Genomic DNA, 16,069 nt, shown 5'->3' with positions numbered 1-16,069 from the left:
GAAACTTTATAACAACTGCGGTGCAGCCTGGCCCAACACCACACACATTTCACCACATGGAAAGTGAGTTAATGTTGTCTGTTTACTGAAACAGTAAGGAAGAGAAACCTTAAGTATTATGTACAGAATTGATAATGTTCCATAATGTCACACACAGAGAGTAAGAATGCACAAGGGCACCAACATCTATACATGACGACGAGATGGGAAATAACTAAAAAGTTGTTGGGGCAACCGTTCAGCCTAGCAGTTACGCTGCCACTGGGGATACCCACATCCCAGATCAGAGAGCCTGCCTGGGTTTGAGCCCGAGCTCCCCTCCTACTACTGTCCACCCTGGGGACAGCAGGTGAGGGCTTAAGTACTTTGGTTCCTGCCACCCCCATGAGCTTCTGGCCTCAGCCTGGCCCAATGCTGGCTGCTGCTGGCATTTGGGAAGTGAACCAGCAGATAAAAGACATTTCTCTCTCTCAGCCTTTCAAAGAGCAACAGAGAGGAAGTATTTGAGCCATTACCCACTGCTTTCCCAGGTGCACCGTCAGGGAGTTGAATCAGAAGCAGAGTAGCTGAACCTCAAACCAGCACTCCAGTATAGGATGCAGGCATCTCAAGCAGCAGCTTGACCCACTTCTCTACAATACCTGCCCCAATAAACAAGTTAATTTTAACTGAAGATGGTCAATTGCAACAAACAGTCTGTTATTTAAAGTCAGTACAGAAGTCAAATACATCAAAGAGATAAAAGTCAAGCAGCTGATTGAGGCTGCCGGTGTGCACAGAGTTCCAAATCTCCCTATCAATGTTCCACCCATCCCACAGTAGGCCCAGGGGCAGCTCCTGAAGTAATTCAGGTCCGACTGAGGACAGAGTGACAACTGCTGGTCTTGATGACCCGGTAGGTCTCTCCCTATTCTGCCATGTTCCTAAGGCCCCCAAAATGCTGAAGGGAATGTTGACACCCGATCCAGGGAAGTAGCCATGGATGGGCCTAAAAGTGGACACTGAACAACCAAAAAAGCACCTGCTGTCAGGTCAGATGTGGACAATAAGAGAAGTCAGAGATAACTCCAGGTGCGGGGTCTGGACAAAGCAATCCAGAGCTGCATTATCTGTGGTAAAGACAGCCAGCGGGGGAGCTAGTGTCATGGTTCAGTGAGTTGAACCGCCCCTTCCAAAGGTGGCATCTCCTACTGGAGCAAGTTTCAAATCCCAGCTGTTCTGCTCCCAAGCCAACTTCCTGTAGAGCCTGGGAAAGCAGAGGAAGATGGCCCAAGTACCTGGGACCTTGCCACCCACATGTCAGACATGATGGAGTTCCAGGCTCCTGGCTTCAGCCTGGCCCAGCACCAGTCCTTACAGCCATTAGGAGAGCCAATCAGCAGATGGAAGATCTGTCTGTCTCTCCCCTCTTTCTCTGTCACTCTGTCAAATAAATACTTTTAAAAAATAAAGGGCATCAGCGTTGTGGTGTAGCAGGTAGAGCCACCACCTGCAATGCTGTCTTCCCATATGGGAAACGGTTCCTGTCCCAGGTGATCCACTTCTGATCAGCTCCCTGCAAACAGCCTGGGAAAGCAGCAGATGGCCCAAGTGCTTGGGCCCCCTACCCACATGGGAGACCTGGAAGAAGCTCTTAGCTTCAGCCTAGCGCAGCTCTGGCTGTTGAGGCCACGTAGAGAGTGACCAGCAGATGAACGATCTCTCTGTTCCTCTTTCTCTAACTCTGACTTTCAAATAAATAAAGACTTTTTAAAAGGGGGTGGAGGCAGTGGGAGGAGCAGGCCAGGTGCAGACCAGGCGTTGAGTTCTGGATATGCTAATAGCAATCACAAACGCCTGTGGGATCTCAGCAGAGATCTGAGTAGAAAGGAGAGAAATCTCAGCTGGAAGGCTACATTTGCGCCACCAGGACGGTGACAGAATGGTGAGCCTCCCCCCTAACTGTGCTGGTTTTAGCTTATTCCTCCCCGCCCTGCTGCAGGCCTGTGCCCTCAGGCTGGTGCACACACAGGCACAAACCTGCGTTCTGGAGAAAAACCGTTCCCCACACTTTTAGAGACCTAGCTCCACACTTCCTCCCGGGGCAAAGCCCTCCGCGGCTGTCTCAGCGTCCGCCATCTGTAATGCCGCTCAAGCGGTCAACCCCAAAGAACACTGTGACAAGAACCCGCGTGTCGGCCACAATGATTCTCTTCTGCGGCTCAGTCTCTTGCAGCTGAGGAATCCCCCCCCCGCTACCCACGGGCCTGGGTTGGACCGCACATCTGTGGGGTCCTGACATCTCCAGTTTCATTTCCGGGATGCGGGGACAGAGGCTACAGTCAAATCCAGGCCTTCAAACTAAGAGGACGGCGAGGGCTTACGAGCCAGGGGACCGGCGGCAGGTGGCACAGGCACATCCCGGTCTAAGCTGGGCTTAGGAATCACACTGGAAGCCCCGCACGCTTCGGGACGCACGGCCCAGGGGACCGTGGTTGAGCGATCCCCTCGCCTGGGCTACCCAAATCGCCCTGAACGAATCCGCGGAGCATTGTCAAGGCTTCGCCGCCCCCGGACTCCCGCCCCGGAACGGGGCTCCCTCTCCCCGGCCAGGCACGGTCGGGGCTCGGGATCCGCAGTTCCAGGAGGGACCGGTGTCGGGCAGGCCTGCGGACGCTGACAAAGCTCGCCGCCATCCCCTCCCCACCACCCCCGCGCCTGACCCCGGCGAGGAGCGGCGGCGGGAGCGCAACGGTCAGCCCCGCTCCCCTCACCTTCTCGATTTTGCCCAGAAAGAGCTTCCAGGCGCAAGCCCCGCTCAAGAGACCTGGGGCACACAGCGCGCGTGGGGTCCAGGCGAGGCCACCAGAGCCCGACACAGAGCTTAACAGCCCGCGACAGCTCACCTCCCCCGCCTCCGCGACTTTGGCTCAGCGCCGCAGCGCCGCAGCTGGTCCGCGCGGCCTGATGACGCCACTGGCCTGCGCCGCCGGCTCTGGGCCGGCTTCCGGTTGCTGCGCGCCCTGGGAGGCAGCGCTGATGGCCTCAGGACTGGGGTCTGTGCCGCCCACGCGGGAGACCTGGATTGAGTTCAAGGCTGCTGGCTTCGGCCTGGGGCCTGGCCCACTCCGCACTGTTGCAGGCGTTTTGGCGAGTGAACCGGCAGAGGGAATGTGTGTCTCCCTCTCACCTCTTTCCCTGTCTGTATTTCTATTTAAAGAAAAACACTCAAATGTAATCCAACCAACCAGTCAACTAACTGATCTGATAATGTGTCAGATCCTGTTTACAGAGATCTCCCTAATTAAGCAAATAGCGCATGTTTTGAAAACACCAAGAAAATGTAGTCAGGCGCTGTGGCATAGTAGGTTAAGCCTCTGGGTGCCGGTTCCTATCCTGGCTACTCCACTTCCTCCCCAGCTCCCTACTAATGGTCTGGGAGAGTATTGGAAGATAGTCTAGTGCTTGGGACCCTGCACTCAGGTAGGAGACTGGGAAGAAGCTCCTGCCTCCTGGCCTGTACTGACCCAGCTCCGACCATTTGGGCAGCGACCCAGCAAATCAAAGATTCTCTCTCTCTCTCTCTCTCTCTCTCTGTCAACCTCTCTCTCTGTAATTCTTTCAAATAAATAAATGTTTAAAAAAAAAAAAAAACAGATGTTTACCCTGGAGTGGAGAGGGAGTGAGTGGAAGAAAGCCACCCCAGAACATAGAATATTCTCGTTCTCACTGGGGAAGAGCAGTGTTGTGAGTCTTCCCTTCAGCTCACTTCCCACAAGAACTGCAGTAAAGGGATGAAAACAAAGACCAGTCATTTATCTTAGACAGAACAGGAGAGGAGACAATGGGTAAGGGCAACTGGACTGCCCCAGTGTGGACAGTTGACGTGGAGTTGAAGGCTGAGACACACGCATGCGTGCATGTGCACACACACATGCACACCCACACACGTGCACTCACACACACATGCACACACAGTTGATCCTTCCAGTTCTCTCTTCTGGCTATGGTCAAGTGGAAATCAGAAATAGAAAACAAGCACTCTGGGCTGCTGCTCCCAAGGTCTCTCGTCCTCATTAGCACGTGGCTGCCCTTGGCTCCAGGCAGCTTAAAAGTGGCTTTGGGAGTCTTCTGCTACCAGTAACTCCTCTGCACCTTGTCTCCTGGGCCACCGGGGCAAGGAGACACCTCAAGGAGCTGTGGGACCCAGGCTGATGCGCGCTGATGCCCACATGGAAGTGCCAGGCAGCGAGCCCAGTGTCCTTCTAGGATAAGGGGCTCACACGCAGGCACCCGAACACTTGTTGCTGGGGATTACAGTAGCCCCGCCTTATCTTCAGTTTCTTTCTGTGGCTTCAGTTACCTGTGGTCCGCTGCAGCCCAAAAACTTTACATGGAAAGTTCCAGAAAAGGGCACTTGGTAGCTTTCAACCTATACAGCCTTCTGAGTAGGGTGAGGACATCTCACGCCATCGCACACTGTACCGTCAGGACACAAATCTTCCCTTTGTCCACACTGTATTTACTCACCTGTTAGTCACGTAGTCACGGTCTCAGATCTCAGGTCAGCTGTTGGGATATTGCAGAACGTGTGTTCAAGTAACACTTTTTATCTAATAAGGACCACAAGGTGCAAGAGAGGTGGAGTCAGCAATTTGCATGGGCCAAAACTAAGCTGCAAAGTGCTTCCTTTAAGTGAAATGGTAAACGTTCTGGACTTCATTAAAAAAGAAAAACCTCCGCCGGCGCCGCGGCTTACTAGGCTAATCCTCCGCCTTGCGGCGCCGGCACACCGGGTTCTAGTCCCGGTCGGGGTGCCAGATTCTGTCCCGTTTGCCCCTCTTCCGGGCCAGCTCTCTGCACCCCATGGGAGACCAGGATAAGTACCTGGCTCCTGCCATTGGATCAGCGCGGTGCGCCAGCCATTGGAGGGTGAACCAACGGCTAAAGGAAGACCTTTCTCTCTGTCTCTCTCTCTCTCACCGTTTAACTCTGCCTGTCAAAAAAAAAAAAAAAAAAAAAAAAAAGAGAGAGAGAGAGAAAGAAAAACCTCCTATCCTGAGGTTGCTCAATCTACCAAAAGAACGAATCTCCTCTTGGTGGTGCTGTGCGGGAGGAAAAGGAAATCTCGGCTGGTTCTGCTGCCGCATCTCCAATCACAAAATCCACAGCCCAGGGCATGGCACGGGCTCGGCTAACAGGGAGAGGGCACTCGATTATAAGGGTCCCTCAGTCGGCAGTTTCAGGCATCTGCCAGGGGTCCTGGAACAGGTCCTCTGTGCATGCGGGGGGCTGCCGTACCTGCTTTCCGTTTCTGGCTCTGGTGAGCATGGGGAGGAGCCAGGCAGTCAAGGCTGGTCAGAAGGGTTGGGCGGGTGGCAAAGTCATTCCCAGGGCTTCATGGCTGGACCGCGCACAGGCACTCTGACCTCTGACCTGTCTCATTACCAGAACGGGAATGGATGGGAAGGAAAGTCATCTGGTTTGGAGGTCAAGTAGGTTTTTACTTCCCTTACTCGCTGGCAATAAAATCCGGTGTGCATTGGATTCCTGAATGTTGGCGCACAGCCCTTTGCTTCTTCAGACCTGGGAAGGCCAAGGGGGACTTCAGCCATCTGCCATGTGGGGTTTAATCCCAGTGAGCCCTCCCACTGTGGTACGGAGCGCGAAGGCATCGCTGTTTGTGCCGTGTGCATCATGGTCTCTGTGCAAGGTCAAGTGTGCAATGGCTCTAACTGCCCAGTGTCCTTGTATTCAAGGTTGTCTCCCTTGAAAAGTGGTTGCAGTGGACTTGTGGGTACTGGAAAATAGAAGTGGGAGTGGGAAATACTCTGGAAATACCACGTGGGGGTGCACTGAGCTCAGCTTTACACATCCGCCTCCCATTCATTCATTCATTCATTCATCCGTTGCTTTAGTCACTGCCTCACAGAGCCCATGGAACGGAGTTCTGAAGCCACAGGCCCCTCTTCCAGGGCTGCCCCCTAACTTGCCCGGTGAGCTCAAATCCTGGGAAAACCATTCCAGGCAAGGTGATGAGCATTGGCAGGGGGTGGGCAAGGAGCCCTTAGGCTGTTGGGAGGAGGCACCTTTCAGGGCAGAGTTCCAGGTCCAAGACCAGCAGTGAGACGCCCTGTGGGTCAGGACCTGGGGGCAGCCTGCTGAGGCTGAAGAGGGGCTAAGGGGTAGCAGAGACCTGACAGGTCCTTGCACGTCGTGTCCTTCTGCAGGCCTCCCTGGGCAAGGGGTATCAGCAGGAAGTGTGTGTCCTTCTCAGTGCAGGTGTGCAGGAGAAAGCTCACTCACGTGGCATCAGGGTGTGGTTCAGTCCCGCTGTTGCTGTGTCCTGGGAGCCTATGGCCTTTATACAGCCGTGTGCTTTGGCGTCTCCCAGGACCTCCCAGGCCAGGACCCTGCTTCCTCAGCTGTTCCTCGGGGCCCTCAACTGCCACCGCCAGGGCCTTGGTGAGTTCTCGGGAGCCTCTGTGGACTTGGCGTCCTTGAGCCTGACCTCTGCCTCACTGTGCAGGCTTTCCTGGGTGCAGGGTGAGCTCTGAGGCGCTCACTGGTTGCTGGTTGTTCTTCCCTCTTGGGGGCTGGTGGTGGCCTGGTGAGCCTGGGCTCTGGCCAAAGACCAGAAGCTTCTATGCTTTTCTTCTCTAGGGCCAGGCTGGGGTGTGTGTGTGTGTGTGTGTGTGTGTGTGTGCAAGTCTCTGAGATGGTGGAACCTCTGAGTGTCACTGGTGGGTTTTTGTGTGGCAGGAACCAGAAGGCGGATCACCCTCACAGTGGTGCAGCCTGGGACCCCTGCCCTCCCAGCCCACCCATGGAAAAGAGGGTGGTTGAGTAGCGGAGTCTTCACCGGGAACACTGACTGGGCCAAGGGGAGGGGCGTCTCTGAGCCAGAACCCTGGGCCATCAGTGCCTTGGCCTGGGAGGCTGTACCTGGAAGGCCTCAAGGTAGGTACCAGGGGACCAGGAAGGCTGGGGGGATGGGGGGTGGGGGATGTGGCAGAGGGGCTCCCTGGGGCCGCCCCGTGCTAGGAAGCAGCCTGAAGGGGGCACTGTGGCACATGCCCTGCAGACTGCAGCTTTGCTGTGGAGGGAAACAGAGGGTGCTCTTGGTGTGCTGAAAGTTCCAGAACAAATCATTAGGTGAACGAAGCATGGCACAGGGTCATGCCTAACCTCATCCACTTTTGGGGTAACAAGCGGCAAGCTGTATATTCCTCTGTATCATTTCTGCATAGAGGAACAAGGGAAGGAGACACCTTGCGCTATTCCAGTGGGCCCTCAGAGGCAGGAGCAAGAGTCCTTCTCAGTCCTGAGCGTCTGGACCCTAACCTCCGTCTTACCGGACAAGCAACGAGCAAGGAGGAGCAGTCTGAGGTGACGGGGACTGCCCAGGGGAAGTGCGTGAGGGCTGCCTGCTCAGGGAGGAGTCAGTCCCCTCGGCCCCTGGAGCCCTCCCAGGCCTGCTCCCTCCCGGGTCACACTGGGATCTGAGCTCCGGGCAGTGCTTCTCTGTCTTCCAAGATGGCAGCTGCTCCCCCCCAACCCTCTGTCACACTGGCCCAGCCAGGACAGTCTGGTTTCCCCAATCCCCAGAGACTGTTTTAACCTCAAGGATTCTAGCTGTTCCAAGAAGGGTGAGGCCTTTTATCCTTTAACCCAATGAGAAGCCGAGTGAGGTAACAGGTCCTGAATCCATCAGTTTATTACAATGTACACTAAAGCAGAATAAGTAAAAACTAGCAAAAAGAACATAGGAAAAGATGGGCAAAACAGATACAAGACAGAAACTCGATTGCAGAGAGCCAGTAGTGAACCAAATACCAGGCGTCCACGAGGACCTCTTCCAAATGGTCCAGGAAAACACTCCCCTTCAAGGTGCGGCCGGGTGGGTCTGGATGCTGCTGGCTGTCGGCAAGGAAGACAAAGGCCTTGAACTTCAGCAGAGCCTCCAGCGGTGGATGCCTTTTCCAAGGGAATGCTGGGACATCTCAGGAGCCGGACATCTCAGCTTCTAGATGTCAGCCTTGCACGGGAGGCTCAGACCCAAGTTAGCATTTGCGTGTTGTCGCAAGCTGTCAGCGGGCACTCACAGGTCTCCCTGATATGAGCCAGCAGTTCCCATGTGGCTCTGGGCCCCCTGGGCAGAGCAGTGGGCCTCCTGGCTCTCAGCCAGCACCAGGCTCAGTCACGGCTTGTGTTGCGAGGAAGAGCTCAGCATGGAGGGAGGCCGTCAGTGCTCAGTCGTATCAATCACGATCAGAACCCCAACCCAGGTTCACAGGCTCATAATGCAGCAACACACACCCCGCCGCGATCTACCCCTTGAACCGCAATTTCCAAATCACCCTGCCCTTTCTCCTCAACCAAGCTAAAGAGCAAACATCAACAGAGTTCACATTCAAAAGGAAAAGTGGATCCACGCCCGTTGATTGAGGAGGAAGGCTGACATCAGAGCATCCTTAACAGAAAAGTCACAAAAGACCAAACACACAAATCATTTTGTAGTGATAAGGTAGCTTTCCCTAGGTCTTTATGCCATGGTTTGTGGTTACTATCTGCAACAGCTTCGACTGATCTTTAAGCAATCCACTAAGAATTTCAATGGCTCCTGGGGCAGCCGGAGTATAAGGTGGTACATGCTGTGATCCGGCCCCCTGTGGGACTTCTTTAACCACAAAGTGTGCGCTCTGATCAGATTCAGCAGGGTAGGGGTGCCAGCAGAAGCCGGACAGGACTTCACGGAACTGACAGCGTTAGATCCCTAAGCCTGCTCGCTTGGAAATGGGACGCCCAGACCTGAACGGCAGCGGGTACAGAGCAGCAACACTCAGCGTCACTATCACACATGCGAGGGCCTACAGAATCCACCTGGAAGATCCGACTCAGGCCCCGAGAGCCATCTTTCTCGGTTAACTCTTTATGTTTCTCTGGGAGTTTAACCTTCAGGCAGGTTTCACAAGGACTGTTTGTCCACTTAGTTTCCTGCACAGTGATCGGTCTGTCCCTCTGTGGAAGCCAATCAAACACATGAAGTGTATCCCTGTCCTGAGTAGGTCACAGATAAAAGGTCCCTTCTGAGAGCTACTTACAGGACATCATTGCTTCTTGTGTCTGTGTCACTCTCCTGCGAAGGGCAGCTGCTGCACCATCAAAAGCGAGCACACCATTATTTCCCTGGTGAGCTGGGACATGGGCAGTGCAAACGCCTCTGTGCGTGGAGGCATCAAACACCATTCCCATAAGCGTCTGAACCCTAACTCCTTTCCATTAATCTTCCAATTATTTTGTGGCCATTTATTGCACGACAAGGCTATGCTGTGGCAAGTGACCAAAGTCAGTAAAAACACGACTTGGATGTTGGCCTTCTTGCAAAGAGCGCCTCACAGCCCACAGAGGAGACTATGAATCGACGAGTTAGGCACTTTGGGACGCATCTCTTTGCACCAAGGTGCAACCATTCAGAGCACACAGAGCAGCTGCTGTCCGAGAGAGCAGGCCAGAGGTCACGGGGGCGATCCGTCCGTAAACCAGGCATGTGTTAGTTCACGTGACCAGGTGGGACCCCATTGGCCAACAGCACGACCACGGATGTGTCCAACCCTCAGAATTTCCGGCAAGCCAACGAGAACTCTCGGGGTACTTCCCCAAGGCCCTTGTCCTGGCTGACCCCCTGCCTCGGTCTCTGCTGAGTCTGCCCTTTCCAGGTGAGATTTCGCTGTGCGGCTTTCGTGCCCTTTTGTTTGTCCAGGGACGGGTTAACCCCTGTGGGGCAGCTGTTCTCGTCCTTAGTGCCATGGGAGAGTTAGACAAATTAGCCAAAGGCTCGGTAGGCATCAAGGCCTGATAAGCAGTTCAATTCAGTTTTCAGCATATTGAGAACATGATGTGAGGAAGGAGAGTTCTTAGTCCAGACGCTCATGGGAATGCATTTAGTGTAAAAGAGTCCTCACCCCCAAAGAGACCACAAGCCATATCCCTGCCCATAAACAACACCCGGTCTAGAGTTCATATCTTCCTTTAAAAATACAACCTCTGGACTGCCAGTATGTTTGCTTTCAAACACTGGGGAGCTGCTGCTGTTCTACCTTCCACTTGAAATCCTGAGACCTTCCTGTCACACAGGGATGGGAGAGTTCTCCCCTAAATGTGGTCTGCGCTGCCCTCCGACCCCAGAGAACGAACACTGTGAGACTTCAGGGCTGGTCGTTAGCACTCAGTGGCTGAGTTCTACATTGTTCTGGAGCAGTACCAGGGGTCACTCTCCCTCCACCTGTCCACAGGACTCCTAGAATTTTACCAGGTCAGTGGGACCATGAACCACGCCATCATTTATTGTCCAGCCATATTACCTCAAATATTGACAACATTCCCTCTTTGCCTTGGGTAGGTCATCAGAATTGTTTCCTACGACTACACTATCATCTATATCGGAGTAGATTTTACAATCTGGAGATTTAGGTTCAAATTGTCTAAAACACACAGCTTTTACCACGGACTTAAGATACTCATTTGGCAACACAGTAAACAGCTAACCTACTCCCTTAAAGCTGTTTTGAAAAATTAATCTAATGGTAAAGAGACCCCTTCTTCACTGGGGATTGGTTCGCTCCCCAAATGGCCACAACAGACAGAACTGGGCCAGGCCAAAGCCAGGAACTCCCTCTGGGTCTTCCACATGGGCGGCAGGGGACTAAGCACTTTGGGTCATCACCCACTGCCTTCCCAGGAATATTAGCAGGAAGCTGGAGCAGAAGCCAAGAGTTAGGACTGGGACTGGCATTCTGGTATGTGATGCCAGGGATGAAAGCCCCAGCTCAACCCACTGGGCCACAGTGCTGGCCCCTCCTTTTCTCATTTGAAGTTGACCTTTGACTTTCTCATGTTTGGTTTGATCATTTTTCTTTCTTTCTCATCCTTTTGTGTTTTTTTTTCCCTCAGTGTCCTTATTATTTGTTTCTCTCATTTTGTCTTTATAGTTTTCATTTTTCCTCCTTTCTTCACTTTTTCATTTGTTTTTCCTGTCTGCCACTTCTTCATTTCTGTTTTTCATTGTTTTTTTTTCTTTTTCTCTCTCTCTTTTTAAAATAGATTTATTTGAGTTAGAGAGAGAGAGAGAGGGCGCTTTCATCTGCTGTTTCACTCCCCAAATACTCAAAGCAGCTAGGGCTGCACCAGGAGCCCAGAACTTCAATCAGGATTCCCACATGAGTGACAGGGACCCTGGTACTTGGGCCATCACCTTCTGCCTCCCAGAATGCAGTATCAGGAAGCGGAATTGGAAGCACAGAGTAGCCAGGACTTAAACCAGGCACTGCTATATAAGACACAGCCGTCCCTGGTGGTGACTCAGCCCACGGTGCCACATGCCTGCCCTGTCTTTTCTCATTTTAAAATTTTTTGCGTCTTCCTCATTTTTTTCCTATTTTTGCTTTTTTCTCATTTTCTTCTTCATTTTTTTCTTTCCCCATTTTTTCCTTTGCATTATTTTCTCATTTTTAATTTTTTAAAATTTAGATAGCATCATTAATCTCATCCATTACTACTGTGTGAGTAGTTCATATAGTATTGAAGTTACTTATTAGCATTAACTAGCTAATATAGTTGGTGTTTGTCTCACTAGTTAGTATAGTTAGTACAGCTAGCATGCAACTAGTTAGCATTACTAGTTAGTATGTGAAGATAGCGCAGCGAGGAGGTCACCCAACAGAGGGGCATGTGGTCGTTTACTCCTATGAGGAAGTCCTCGCTGGTCATCCCAGGCTCCCGAGGACCACTGGCCTGGGCAGCTCTGGCCAAGTGAAGCTAGCCTGCCATCTGTTAACCAGGCCCGGGTGGCCGTGAAGGTCACCCAGAAACAGGACAGGGACCCTGCAGCCCTCAGCGCTTTCCTGGAAGAGGACTGAGTGCAGTACGTCAATCACCCCGACATGACACGGCTCTCCAAGACAATCGGGAGGGCGGACAGACTGTGGTCACGGGACTCGGCAGCAGACAGCGGCCAGTCCTCTGGGTGGCCGAGCAAGCGCCTGGCAGCGCAGGCCTCAGTTGGTCCCGGAGGACTGTGCCGGCCACGCACTGTTGCCATGGACAGGGGTAATGCGCACAGGGAAGTGGAACCGGGCAGTGTCCTCCTGGATGCCGCCCTCAGTGTTAAACTGACTTCAGCCTGGGATGCAGGGGCTCCGACGGGCAAGATCTCAGCACATCTTGTGGAACTCCCAGTATTGCGCTCCAGAAATGCTCTAGGGCCAACAATACAACCCCTTTAATGCAGACTTGTGGGGTATGGGGGTGACTCTGGCTGCCGTGTTTACGGGGATCTTGCCACTTGATGGAGAGGCCCTGTGCAGCAGCTGGAGTGCACACTCACAGGAAAATACCAGCTTCCCTGTGCTGCCAGCCTAGGGCTGGAAAAGCTTTGGAAGACTTTACTGACATTCAACCCCGGAAAGAGGCCCAAACTAGACCGCACTGTGGGCCGCTGATAGCTCAGCGTGGTCCTGGAAGAAACTCCAAGACCCCGTGCTGAGCCGCTGGCTTGTCACCAGGACCCTCAAATCATGCAAGTCCGAGTCAGCCTGGGCTATAAGCCCAGAGCAGATACAAGAGTCCTTGTCAGAGCATAAATACGACAGTGCCACGGCCACACACCTCGTGCTGTGTCGTGAGATATCCCGACAGAAGGGCCCCAGCATCAGGGCGAAGCCCAGGCTTCAGGCAAGTCCCATCCCTGGCAGCCCCAAAGCTCCACGGAGCTCCTCCGTGCCCCTGAGTTGCAAAGTGCAAGTGGCGCTACGTCTTCCCACCTGCCCGTTTCCCTCCCAGGCCCTGCTGCCTGGGGAGGAGAAGAGTCAGGGCAGTGCACAGGCAGAGGCGCCCCGTGCCTGACAGCCACCTGCTCAGCCTGCAGACACGGACCCCTACTCCCAGGTCAGCCCCAGCCAGGCCCTGTAGCACCCCCTCAGTCCTCCGCACCAGGAGCAGTGCTCACGACACAGAGGAAAGCAATGGCTCCCGTAGAGCACATGCGCACAATTACACCCAGGCCGGGCAGCCAGATGCCTGTGACTTCGGCCACTCCTTCCAGCAAGGGCCAGGGCCGACAAGGGGTCTCTAGAATACAGCAAGGGCTGGGGTGGCAGGGGGGTCCCTAATGGGATACAGCAAGAACCATGGCCAGGAGAGGGTCCCTATGGGATATAAAGGAACCATGGCCAGAGGGGTCCCTATGGGACACAGCAAGAACCATGGTCAGAGGGGGTCCCTATGGGACACAGCAAGAACCTTGGCCAGAAGAGGGCCCCTATGGGAAACAGCAAGAATCATGGCTAGAAGGGGCTCCCAGGGGGATACAGCAAGAGCCATGGCTGCAACAGGGTCCCCAGGGGGAATACAGCAAGAGTCGTGGCTAGAACAGAGTCCCCAGAGGGATACAGCAGGAACCATGGCTAGAAGGAGTTCCCAGGGGCATACAGCAAGAGCCACGGCTGGAACAGGGTCCCCATGGGATACAGCAAGAACCATGGCTGGGGCTAGGTCCCTAGGGGGACTTTCTCCGTCCCTGAAGGGCTTTGCTGCCTGCCATCCGAACAGCCAGGCCATGGATTCTGGGGGAAAGTGGCTCATGTGGAGTCAGTGGACAACTGAGGGCAATCCCAAAGGGCAAGGGTGGTCATGCCACGCTCCCTGAGCTTTTCACATTTGCAAACGCTGCTCGTGAATAAAAATCTTAACTGTATACTGCCGCCCCCCTCAAGCTTATTATCTTTGCACATTTGCAAATATTCCTCATGAATAAAAATCGTAACTGCGTGCATGTATGGGGTCCAGGGAGATGTCTGGGTACGTGTACACACTGTGGAATGGGTCGTACATAGGTGCATCCGTCAACACAGAGGGACAAGTGCTCCCTGATCTCATGTCTATGGGGAATCTAACAGCATCGACCTCGTAGAAAAAGAGAAGAAAGGTGGTTGTCAGAGAGAGGGTGGACGAGGGGTGTGTCCAGTCTACGATGTATCAGGTGCTCAGCGGGAAGAGGCTCTGAGATCCACCCACCCCCCTCACCCCCACCCCCCGCCCAGGAGGCAGACTCTAGTGTCTAATAAGGCAAAGTTCAAAGCAGCTAAGACAGTCCATACCCACTGCCCCGCACATTCCCAGTGGAGAACAAGAGACCCCGAGTGCCACGGGCCCTGACGTCACAGCATGGGGGCTCAGCTGGGTGTGGACGCCAACAGCTGCAGGTGGGAGCCAGGTACGAAGTCCACGCGCTGTGTGCCCCAGAAGCCAGAGGCCTTTATGCAGCAGACCACAGAGCAGGTGTAACAGCCGGGTCTCATCTACAAGGCGTTCAGGTGAACAGGCACCAGCTCCACCCTGGCCTTTGAGGGCACTGGGCAAGCTGAGAGGAGGACAGGGCCTCTCCGCCTCCAGCTGGGGAAGCCGCCAGGAGGGGACAGTGTTTCCTGGGCTGCCCACGCCTCCCCCACTCCTCTCTATCTCCTCTTCTGGGTCTCTGGGGGAGGGGCGATGGCCCTTAGTGAATGGCCCTTTCTTCCGAATCTTACAGTCAAATGGATCCACAAAGATGGATCACGGAGGTTTTTCATCCTCCGGGCAGAGAGCAGGGGCTGTCTCACTCCAGTCTGAGCAGGTCTCAATGAGTATTTGGAATTCATTCAAAAACATAAATGGAAAAGTGGCTTCAGAGAATTATCACGGGAACCGCCAATAGCAACAGAGGGGTCACAGTGGTCCCCAAGGGATACGGCTCAGAGCCGTACGCAGGGCAGAGATGGGGGCTCTGTGTGCCACCTCCCAACACTCTCGTGACCTGGGTACTGTCTTCAGAAGGGCCCGTGGGACATTTGCTCCTGCTAACACGTGCTCATCCTGCCCTGAGGCCCACAGCACGACAGGACAAGGTGGTCCTGTGGACTAGCTCGTGTGTCGGGAGTCTGAGAGGTGGCAAGGCCACGGCCCCTAGGGGGCGCTCGGCTGTGCTGTGCTGCTGAGTTCCCTGGGTGACAGTCAGGGAGGTAACACAGCATAGGGACGAGAATCCACCCTCAGCCAGGGATGGCAGGGAGAGGCCTTAAAGAGATTCAACAGATACACTCACACAGCCCCTAACACATGTCCTACTGGGTGCCTCAGCCAGCCAGGGATATCCGGAGGGAACTCCAGAGACGGGCTGTGGGGTCCCAAACCCCCAGGAACAGCTGCTAGATGCAGCATGTGGGTGACCAGGACTAGAGGCAAAGCTGCAGTGCAGAGGGCTCCAATGTCCATACGGCAGCAGCCACTGGAACCGGGCAGAGAAGCCCAAGGGAGAATGTTCTGGGTGTGGGAGGCCGGGACACTGGTGCAAGGACTGTCCCCACCCGAGAAGCCCACCTGGCCCCTGGCCCCACTGGAAACAACAGGGCGCTGGAAACCTGCTCACGCGCAGTTCCTGGGGGACAGGAGGAGTCCCGGTTGCCTCGTGTCCTAATGCAAGGACTGATGGGGCCTGGGAACTCAGGCAGCTCCCGCAGCCCTCGGGAGCACCCCGCTCCCGGAAGTGGCAGGTAAGAAAATCGATTTTCTAATTGACGCAGGTGCCAGTTCCTCTGCTGGGGCCCCTGTCCTCAGAGTCGTGTCATCACGGGGGCTGATGGCAAGCCCCTCTCCCAGCAGGTCACCTGGCCTCTGCCTTGCCAGACGGAAGATGCCGTTGTCTCCCACCAGCCTCTGCGGGCGCTGGCAGGTCTGCGACCCTCTAGGGGCGCTTTCTCAGGGCAGCCATCCTTACACTGAAATCTGTTATTAGCATACTAGTGAGTACCAACACAGCACCCAGCAGGAAGGACTAACAATAGATAGACAATGGCCTCACCTACAGTCACTCCAAGGAGGACTCAGTTGAAAACACCATTCAGATCTTAACGCTTTTAGGGGAATGGCGATATCAAGTTTTCCCAACCAAAACCCGGATCTCCCCATGGGAAGCCACACTGTGTATTGGGCTACCACCTACAAAGCGACAGCCGAGAACAGTCCTGTGAACAGTCGGCTGCTGCGGGAGCTGGAT

The 16,069-nt window shown here is 54.3% G+C and overlaps 1 long non-coding RNA gene across 1 annotated transcript in view; it reads right to left on the bottom strand.

Moving 5' to 3' along the window:
• Positions 1-2,925, bottom strand: part of LOC127492463 (uncharacterized) — a 29,834-nt gene extending 26,909 nt beyond the window's left edge. The window contains exon 1 of the long non-coding RNA XR_007922005.2: positions 2,754-2,925. This is a non-coding gene — a long non-coding RNA (uncharacterized lncRNA). The remainder of the gene's footprint in view (positions 1-2,753) is intronic.
• Positions 2,926-16,069: the final 13,144 nt, after the last annotated feature.

The sequence above is a fragment of the Oryctolagus cuniculus genome, chromosome 10, assembly GCF_964237555.1.
Source record: "Oryctolagus cuniculus chromosome 10, mOryCun1.1, whole genome shotgun sequence".
Taxonomy (NCBI): Eukaryota; Metazoa; Chordata; class Mammalia; order Lagomorpha; family Leporidae; genus Oryctolagus; species Oryctolagus cuniculus.
Note: the sequence above shows the minus strand (reverse complement) of the source record. Positions and strands in the feature narration are given on the sequence as shown.